Source organism: Aristolochia californica, unplaced genomic scaffold (assembly GCF_029961685.1).
Source record: "Aristolochia californica isolate CCGP_79_NKW_82.1479 unplaced genomic scaffold, dmAriCali1.0.hap1 SCAF_425, whole genome shotgun sequence".
Classification (NCBI taxonomy): domain Eukaryota; kingdom Viridiplantae; phylum Streptophyta; class Magnoliopsida; order Piperales; family Aristolochiaceae; genus Aristolochia; species Aristolochia californica.
In genome coordinates this window covers 5001-15000 of record NW_027182132.1, presented here as the reverse complement: position 1 = coordinate 15000, position 10000 = coordinate 5001, and the positions used below count along the sequence as shown (strand labels likewise).

General features: G+C 35.9%; 3 non-coding genes across 3 annotated transcripts; 1 reads left to right on the top strand and 2 right to left on the bottom strand.

Annotated features, from left to right (window-relative positions):
- Positions 1–6172: 6172 nt before the first annotated feature.
- TRNAF-GAA (transfer RNA phenylalanine (anticodon GAA)) lies at positions 6173–6245 on the bottom strand. The gene has a single exon. It is a non-coding gene; the product is annotated as a tRNA-Phe (tRNA).
- Positions 6246–8232: 1987 nt separating this feature from the next.
- Positions 8233–8305, top strand: TRNAT-UGU (transfer RNA threonine (anticodon UGU)). The gene has a single exon. It is a non-coding gene; the product is annotated as a tRNA-Thr (tRNA).
- Positions 8306–9592: 1287 nt separating this feature from the next.
- On the bottom strand, positions 9593–9679 carry TRNAS-GGA (transfer RNA serine (anticodon GGA)). Its single transcript has one exon. It is a non-coding gene; the product is annotated as a tRNA-Ser (tRNA).
- Between the last annotated feature and the right edge of the window lie 321 nt (positions 9680–10000).

Below are 10000 nucleotides of genomic sequence, written 5' to 3'. Positions count from 1 at the left end.
AAGGATCCATAACTTCCATTCAAGCAGTTTATGTACCTGCGGACGATTTGACCGACCCTGCCCCTGCTACAACATTTGCACATTTAGATGCTACTACCGTACTATCAAGAGGATTAGCTGCCAAGGGCATCTATCCAGCAGTGGATCCTTTAGATTCAACGTCAACGATGCTCCAACCTAGGATCGTAGGCGAAGAACATTATGAAACTGCGCAAAGAGTTAAGCAAACTTCACAACGTTACAAAGAACTTCAGGATATTATAGCTATCCTTGGGTTGGACGAATTATCTGAAGAGGATCGTTTAACCGTAGCAAGAGCACGAAAAATTGAGCGTTTCTTATCACAACCCTTCTTCGTAGCAGAAGTTTTTACCGGTTCTACAGGAAAATATGTTGGTCTCGCAGAAACAATTAGGGGGTTTCAACTGATCCTTTCCGGAGAATTAGATGGTCTTCCCGAGCAGGCCTTTTATTTGGTAGGTAACATCGATGAAGCTACCGCGAAGGCTATGAACTTAGATGTGGAGAGCAAATTGAAGAAATGACCCTAAAGCTTTGTGTACTGACTCCTAATCGAATTATTTGGGATTCAGAAGTGACAGAAATTATTTTATCTACTAATAGTGGCCAAATTGGTGTATTACCAAATCACGCCCCTATTGCCACAGCAGTAGATATAGGTATTTTGAGAATATGCCTTAACGATCAACGGGTAACGATGGCTCTGATGGGTGGTTTCGCTAGAATAGGCAATAATGAGATCACCATTTTAGTAAATGATGGTGAGAGGGGTAGTGACATTGATCCGCAAGAAGCTCAGCGAACTCTTGAAATAGCGGAAGCTAACTTGAGTAAAGCTGAAGGCAAGAGACAGGTAATTGAGGCGAATCTAGCTCTCAGACGAGCTAGGACACGCGTAGAGGCTGTCAATGCTATTTCGTTTTCGTAATCGTCGATGCATCAGAATAATCAAAAGAAGCTCCGTTTATACACCTTATTTGGATTCCACCAATTGGATACAATCAAGTGTAATCTGATGCAAGGAAAAAAATACAAACATAAAGTATGAATAGTGGGAGGATAATAGGGAAAGGGTAAAAGATTAATTAAAAAATAGGAAAGGGTGGGTAGAAAAACTTATTAGAGACCATTGACTCCGGTATCTAATAAGTTATACCTACTATTGGATTTGAACCAATGACTCCTGCCGTATGAAAGCAATACTCTAACCGCTGAGTTAAGTAGGTCATTTATCATCACAAAGAAAAAAAAAAGGAAGACCCCTCGCATGGGCATTATAGATGGAATACTACTTCTAAGCAATACCAATCTTTGTCAGTAAAGGGGTCAGAGAGCTATCATATGGGACCATAGAATATCCATCTTGACAAGATATTATCTAGATGTTAAGATATCTATGACAAGGGCTATAGCTCAGTTAGGTAGAGCACCTCGTTTACACGCGCGCCAATGCTTTTTCAGGGGAGTTCATCATGCAATCAACAGAATTGATCTTATTGATAAATCGGTGTCTTACTCCATGGATTCGAGGGAACAAGAGAACAATAGCCTGACAAATCTTTGGTTCGGTCCGATTCAGGTACCAATTTAAAATAGAACCCATCATTGATTTGATAATTGATAAGGTGAATACCTAGTCTATTCAATGCTAGGCATAATGGGTATAAGGACCTCAAAATAACATAACCTCTTTTCGCCCTATGAGCTTTAAGGTGTATGAAGTATCATATTTGACTCTTTGAGCGGAGCGATAGAGACTCAACCTAACTTAGGTTGATCTAGGCCGGAGGCAGACCTACGTCAAGGCAATCCTTCTTTGAAAACACTTTGGTATTGCTCCTGGATCAGAATACAAAAAATGAATCAGAGCACGTGGAACCATCTCGTTATCTTCCTGTCAAGAAAAAGTATGGTGGACTAGCCGATTCTTATATCAGTTAACGAAAGAGCCCAATGCAAAAAAAATGCATGTTGGGTCTTTGAAACAGTTCGAATCATTTAGATAATACTCAGTTTGATCTGTTTTACCGAGAAGGTCTACGGTTCGAGTCCGTATAGCCCTATATATTTTGACATCCGTGTCATTTTGACATTTTTGTGTAGCTCTCATTTTCTCACATTAGTGCTTGTGGCTGGCCCGCGCGGTGGGTTGGCAAAGCAAGTAGTCTTCTGTTTCTGCACAATACTTATTTTTTTTTTATTCCAACCTAATCTAATTCAATTGTTCATCATTCCAATTCTACTGGTCCTTCCTTCCGATACAGACTTTATGCAAGCAAGAAGATTGGGGGCCTGTTTGAACTTGCACGGGCTGGGGATCCTTCTGACTCATCGCTTTGTTGTTCCACAATAACTCCAATGCAGTGCATTGTTTCAGAGATAAAAAATGGACGCTAACCTATAACCTAAACGTATCAACGTTTGCACCCTCTTCTATTTCTATGAGTCTATTTTTGGATTTGGTCTGTCGAATCGTTCAACAACGCCTGATTCCATTAGAAGTATCTTATGCGGATCATTTATGATTCAGCCGATTCTACGACTGTGGTACACTCCATTGTGTAGGTTTACTTCAAAGGAAACAAACCTTTTTATTGTCACGAAACCTAACCCCTTGGGTAGTCTTATCAGATGTTATTAACAAGTATTTCAAATCATTTCAAATCGCGATTTTGAGTCCTAGAAATTGGTCCGAAATGGAATGACTTCTTCAAGACTTCTATTCTAAGTCTAATTAAATAACTCGATTCTTTATTCTCTCTAGGGGGACCATCGGGGGTAGGGAGTACAAGTCAAAAGTCTATAATTTGGTATAGGAATCCATGAGTTGTTATATATCTATTTATATGGAAATATGGAAGTTTATATGGAAATATGGAAGGATTTCTCACAATTTAACAGATTGAATCAAATCAATTAAGTATAAATTTGGGACAAAGGGAGAGAATCTAATTGGCCGATGCATTCTATTTCCGTATCTGTATCGAATCAATAGACAGAATGACGATCCTCTAACCAGACCCTAATGAAAAGAATACATCAACACAAACCAAGTGGAATATACCATAAATCCTAAGATAGAAATCCCTAGGCATTCTACTACATCTGACTATTTGTGTTGTGATATTATAAAAGAAAAAAAAAAAAAGAGAGAAAAATTTACCCAAGCCAGGCTTATTATTTATTAGAATTTTTATTCTATTATTATTCAAATTATATTAGAAATTTGATATAATATATATTTATATTATATTAAATATTAATTCAATTTCATATTTTGAATTTTCTGTTAATTTAAATATTAATTAATATATTAATATAACATTGTTATGTTATATATTTATATTTAATATTTTTTTTTTATGATTTTATGAATAGAAATAATATTCATATTATTTTCATATTATTTCAAATAGTCTTTAATTACTTTTTTATTTTAAGAAAATCCGAAACAAAACAAAGTGAGAGAGTTTTTTTGTATAAAAACATAATATGTCTACATCCTGAATGGAATCGAAGTAAATGTAAGTGGGATTCCGTTGGATGAATCTTGAAACGAGACATGATTCATAGCAAACAAATGAAACTACGTGGTTCCACCCTAATTGGTGTTTCGACTAAATAGTTATGAATAAATTGACAATTAAAATTCGAATTGACTAATTCGGTATATTCCACATTAATAGGAGTGCATCTATGTTTCTGCTTCACGAATATGATATTTTTTGGGCATTTCTGATAATATCAAGTGTTATTCCTATTTTGGCATTTTTTATTTCCGGAGTTTTAGCCCCGATTAGTGAAGGACCGGAGAAGCTCTCCAGTTATGAATCGGGTATAGAACCAATGGGGGATGCTTGGTTACAATTCCGAATCCGCTATTACATGTTTGCTCTAGTTTTTGTTGTTTTTGATGTTGAAACGGTCTTTCTTTATCCATGGGCAATGAGTTTCGATGTATTGGGTCTATCCGTATTTATAGAAGCTTTCATTTTCGTGCTTATCCTAATTGTTGGTTCAGTTTATGCATGGCGAAAAGGAGCATTGGAATGGTCTTAACCCCTGAATCCTCAGACAATAAAAAAGAAGGAAAAGGTTACATTGAGACAGTTATGAATTCTATTGAATTTCCGTTACTTGACCGAACAGCCCAAAATTCAGTTATTTCAACTACACCGAATGACCTCTCGAATTGGTCAAGACTCTCCAGTTTATGGCCACTTCTCTACGGTACCAGTTGTTGCTTCATTGAGTTTGCTTCATTAATAGGATCTCGATTCGACTTTGATCGTTATGGGCTGGTACCAAGATCAAGTCCTAGGCAGGCGGACCTAATTTTAACAGCCGGCACGGTAACAATGAAAATGGCTCCTTCTTTAGTGAGATTATATGAGCAAATGCCTGAACCGAAATATGTCATTGCTATGGGAGCTTGTACCATTACAGGGGGGATGTTTAGTACCGATTCTTATAGTACCGTTCGGGGAGTCGATAAGCTAATTCCTGTGGATGTCTATTTGCCGGGCTGCCCACCCAAACCAGAGGCAATTATGGATGCTATAACGAAACTTCGTAAGAAAGTCTCTCGAGAAATCTATGAAGATAGAATTGGGTCTCAACAGGAAAATCGATATTTTACTACCAATCACAAGTTTCATGTTGAGCGAAGTACTCATACTGGAAATTATGATCAAGGATTACTCTACCAGTCCCCATCTACTTCAGAGATACCTTCTGAAGCATTTTTCAAATACAAAAGTTCAGTGTCTTCCCACGAATTATTGAATTAGGAAAGGCAGGATGCTTTTGTGTTGTCCAGGATAACAAGCAGTGGGTCAATCTTCATAAATTTCATCGGCAATTTGAAATACTCATACAAATGTGGGAGAGATCAAGAAGATGCAGGGTCGTTTATCCGCTTGGCTAGTCAAGCATGAGCTAGTTCATAGATCTTTGGGCTTCGATTACCAAGGAATAGAGACTTTACAAATAAAACCCGAGGATTGGTACTCCATTGCTGTCATTTCATATGTATATGGTTACAATTATCTACGTTCCCAGTGTGCCTATGATGTAGCACCAGGCGGATTGTTAGCTAGCGTGTATCATCTTACGAGAATACAGTATGGTGTGGATCAACCCGAAGAGGTATGCATAAAAGTATTTGCCCCAAGGACGAATCCTAGAATCCCGTCTGTTTTCTGGATTTGGAAAAGCGCAGACTTTCAAGAGCGGGAATCCTATGATATGTTGGGAATCGCTTATGAGAATCATCCACGCCTGAAACGTATCTTGATGCCCGAAAGTTGGCTAGGCTGGCCTTTACGTAAGGATTATATTACCCCCAATTTCTATGAAATACAAGATGCTCATTGAATGATAAGATGAATGATAAGAAACTAATCTTCACTTATACGACTCCAGATATTCAAGGAATCTTTTTACGTTCTGTTCTAGATGAAACGGAGTAACTGGCCTTTCATTCGTACTATGGATGGGCTGCTAAAGAAGCTTCATTTAGATTCTCAAATTTTGAAGAGTCCCATTTCAGATGAGCAGAGCCTGTAGGATGAATCAAAAGAGTTCTGCACCATGAACTTTGTACCGCGCGCATCGCTTAGATGGGGCCACGGAAAGCTGCATAGAAGGGAGTGAATAAATGGGAAAGTGAAGAAATAGAATATGAAATAAAATCGTAAATTCTGAAATAAAAAAAGAAAAATTCAGAAATTAAATAAAATAAAAAAGGATCGGATTTTTTGGACTGTCTCTGAAATGAACCCTGCCTTTTCCTATCCTTCAACTCCTCCAGACTAGTCTTTTAGGGTTTTCGACCAACTAACTTCGACTTCGGATATGTATGAAGTATTAACATTCTTTTTGTGCGGGAAGAGATACAGTATGAACAAACAAACAAAAAAGAGGAGGGAACGGAATCCAATTATTTTCTTTACTCATATCTTTACCCATCTACTCGTTTTTTACCCATCTACAAGACGGAGGCGTCTATCTATACATCTAGATGTAGATGGATAAATATGTATTATGCTCTGGACTATTAACGCATATAATATTAAATAATATTAATATGGGTTCTGACTCTATTGATTTATTTGTATGAGTATCTTATCTATTCGATACATTAACCACGTGCCAGGAACCAGATTTGAACTGGTGACACGAGGATTTTCAGTCCTCTGCTCTACCAGCTGAGCTATCCCGACCATTCTCGATGCATGATCCTACTAAAAGAAAAAGAAAGCTTGGGCCTATGTCAATGAAAGGGACTCAAAAAGCATTAACTTACCTAAATAAAGTCGGTAATTTGTTGGATCTTCAAAAAGGAGACTTTGTAAATGTAAGTGTAAGAGTAATGATATGAACTGTGAAAGGTTCCGTAATGGAGATTCTTTGCCCATCCATATATGGATGGGCATTTGTACGTATATCATATCTATCACAGTGAGAAGAGAGAAAGATTTCTGGCCGGATCCATTTGTGAAAGAGTAGAGTAAGTGAAAAACATATCTAATTTTGAACCACTGATAAAAAAAAAAGAGGATAAATGCTTAGGGAGTCAAATAGGCCTTTTATTGGGGATAGAGGGACTTGAACCCTCACGATTTCTAAAGTCGACGGATTTTCCTCTTACTATATAAATTTCATTGTTGTCAGTATTGACATGTAGAATGGGACTCTATCTTTATTCTCGTCTCACTCGATTAATCAATCCTTAAAAAGATCTATCAGACATCCTTAAAAAGATCTATCAGACTCTGGTGTGATAGTCGATTTGATCACTGACTATTCGATTCTTCCTTCTGCTTCTGAAATTATTATTCTGAAATTTTTAGAAAAAAAAAATATGGATTCGGGTCGTGATTAATCTTTGATATTTCAGTACGTATACGTACATATCTAGGGTCATCCCACTCTGGAGTTTCGATAGAAGGATTCTTCTACCAATGTAGTAAAGTCAACCCCATTCGTTAGAACAGCTTCCGTTGAGTCTCTGCACCTATCCTTTTTTTTTTCTGAAAACAGGATTTGGCTCAGGATTGCCCATTTTTAATTCCAGGGTTTCTCTGAATTTGGAAGTTACCACTTAGTAGGTTTCCATACCAAGGCTCAATCCAATCAAGTCCGTAGCGTCTACCAATTTCGCCATATCCCCCTCCCTCTTCCTTATGAGAAAGAAATCACATTGTGACCCCCCCTTCTTTTCTTTCATTTATCTTGGAGCCGTTGAATTCATTAGATACAGGCCCTTATTCCTATATCAAAGAGGTGTGTCCCTATTATATTTCTTGACCAGCTTCTTTCATCCCTATCGGAGTGGCGGGCCCATATTTGATATGATCCAATCAGAAATGATTCTATCATTGATGTATCCGCAATTCAATATGGATGGATATATCCCACGTCACATATATATATATGTCTTTACACCCCTTATTTTTTTAGCGCTATTTGGAATACTGGAACGGTCGATATTCATTCTTTTTTTATCGTCTTATCCCCTCCCTTTCCGAATGAAACCAGAGGAATGTCTCATTATGCTCTGGACTGCAGCCTTATCTTTATCTTATCCTTTCCTTTATCTTATCCTTTCCTTAGGAAGGATCTCCTATACTATAGGAATTCCTATAGTGTAAATAAATAGAATTTCTAAATTTCTATAACTATATATAGAATATATAACTAAGCTAATTTTTATTTTTTAGTTTATTTTATTAAGATTAAGTAATTAATATTACTAATATTACATAATCATAATATAATCTAATTAATATTAATAATATAATATATTAATATTATATTATTATTTATTATTACATAACAACATTAATATTAATAATTACATTATTAATATTAATGTTGTCATAATTAATATTATATTCTATTTAATATTAATATTGTATTATTAATATAATATTGATATTGTATTTATATAATTGTATTTGTATTTATATAATTGTATTTATATATATATATATTATATATAATAATAATAATTAATAATAATTATAATAATAATAAAAACAAACTACTCTTTATTTATTTATTATAATTATATTAATTATTAATAATAGATATTAATAATAGATAAATAAATAGATAAATAAAATAAAAAAATAAATAAATAGCTAATTACTAATAGCTAAGTCCCAGTAGTTTCCCGAAATCCTATGCACTATTTCTGTTATGTGAGCCCGCTTAGCTCAGGGGTTAGAGCATCGCATTTGTAATGCGATGGTCATCGGTTCGATTCCGATAGCCGGCTTTTCCATTTATTCGATTTTTTCCATGATTGATATTGATATTGATAATGTCTCCTTGAGATCAAGAGAAATTGAAAAGACTTTTCAATTTTCTCCAAATGTCGGGTCAACATAGTATGTTACGGGAACTCCCAACTATGAATAAAAAAGAATAAAAAATGGATTGAAGCTGTTAGATCTCTACAGAACAAGAAAGGGATACTTAACTTCCTATATATAACTATATAAAATAATCTGGTTATTGAGACAATTCATCTCATTCTTCTTTATAGTATTTCAGCGAGTTTAGCTTCGTTTATCGTTTAGTTCAGTCTTAATTTTTTTATTCTGTGAAATCCAATTTCAATAAAATAAGGAGTCTTTATGTCTCGTTACCGAGGGCCTCGTTTCAAAAAAATACGCCGTCTGGGGGCTTTACCGGGACTCACTAGTAAAAGACCTAGATCCGGAAGTGATCTTAGAAACCAACCGCGTTCCGGGAAAAGATCTCAATATCGTATTCGTCTAGAAGAAAAACAAAAATTGCGTTTTCATTATGGTCTGACAGAGCGGCAATTGCTTAGATATGTTCGTATCGCTGGGAAAGCCAAAGGGTCAACAGGTCAAGTTTTACTACAACTACTTGAAATGCGTTTGGATAACATCCTTTTTCGATTGGGTATGGCTTCGACCATTCCTGGAGCTAGACAACTAGTTAACCATAGACATATTTTAGTTAATGGTCGTATAGTAGATATCCCAAGTTATCGGTGTAAACCCCGAGATATTATTACTACGAGAGATGAACAAAGATCCAGAGCTCTGATTCAAAATTATGTGGATTCATCTCCCCGCGAGGAATTGCCAAAACATTTGACTCTTGACTCATTCCAATATAAAGGAATAGTAAATCAAATAATAGATAGTAAATGGATCGGCTTAAAAATCAATGAATTACTAGTCGTGGAATATTATTCCCGTCAGACTTAAACTTAATTAAAATAAAATAATTAAGCTTTGGACAATACAATTTTGTCTACCCTGTTTCACCAAACAAAGTAAATAGAACTAAGTTAAGGGATTTAATCCGGATTTTCCCCCATTTTCGTATCCTTTTCGTATCCCAAGTGGATCCGCGGTCAGATTCTCATTCCTTGTCCACCCTTTCCGATCCGATATTTTATCTACCACAGTAATTGGCAATAGAGAATCACTAGAAAGCAAAGGCCCTACTCTTGGAATAATGGTATCCATTGTTATTTGATACATTGTGGTTGGTAACGTTGGTAAATTAGGTGTAGGTCAAGGTACGGAAAGAGAGGGATTCGAACCCTCGGTAAGCAAAAGCCTACATAGCAGTTCCAGTGCTACGCCTTGAACCACTCGGCCACCTTTCCCACAGAATCTTAGGATTATTGCCCGGAAACCCGGTGAATAGCGAGTCATTCATATTATTTTATTGAATTTTTTATTGCAATACAATAAAGGTACGACCGATCTATTATAAATCGAAAACTTTTCGTCAAACAAAGATCTTCCTTCGAGGCTCGAGGGATAAAAACACATTTTTTTTTATTTAATATTAACTTAATATTAAAAAAACTATCTATTCATCTTTGTCAAGACGACGACCCTCTCCATCTTATTCGGATATTTATACCGTATACCGGATTAAACAACCAATGAATTGGGACGAATCCACAAACTCTATACTATAC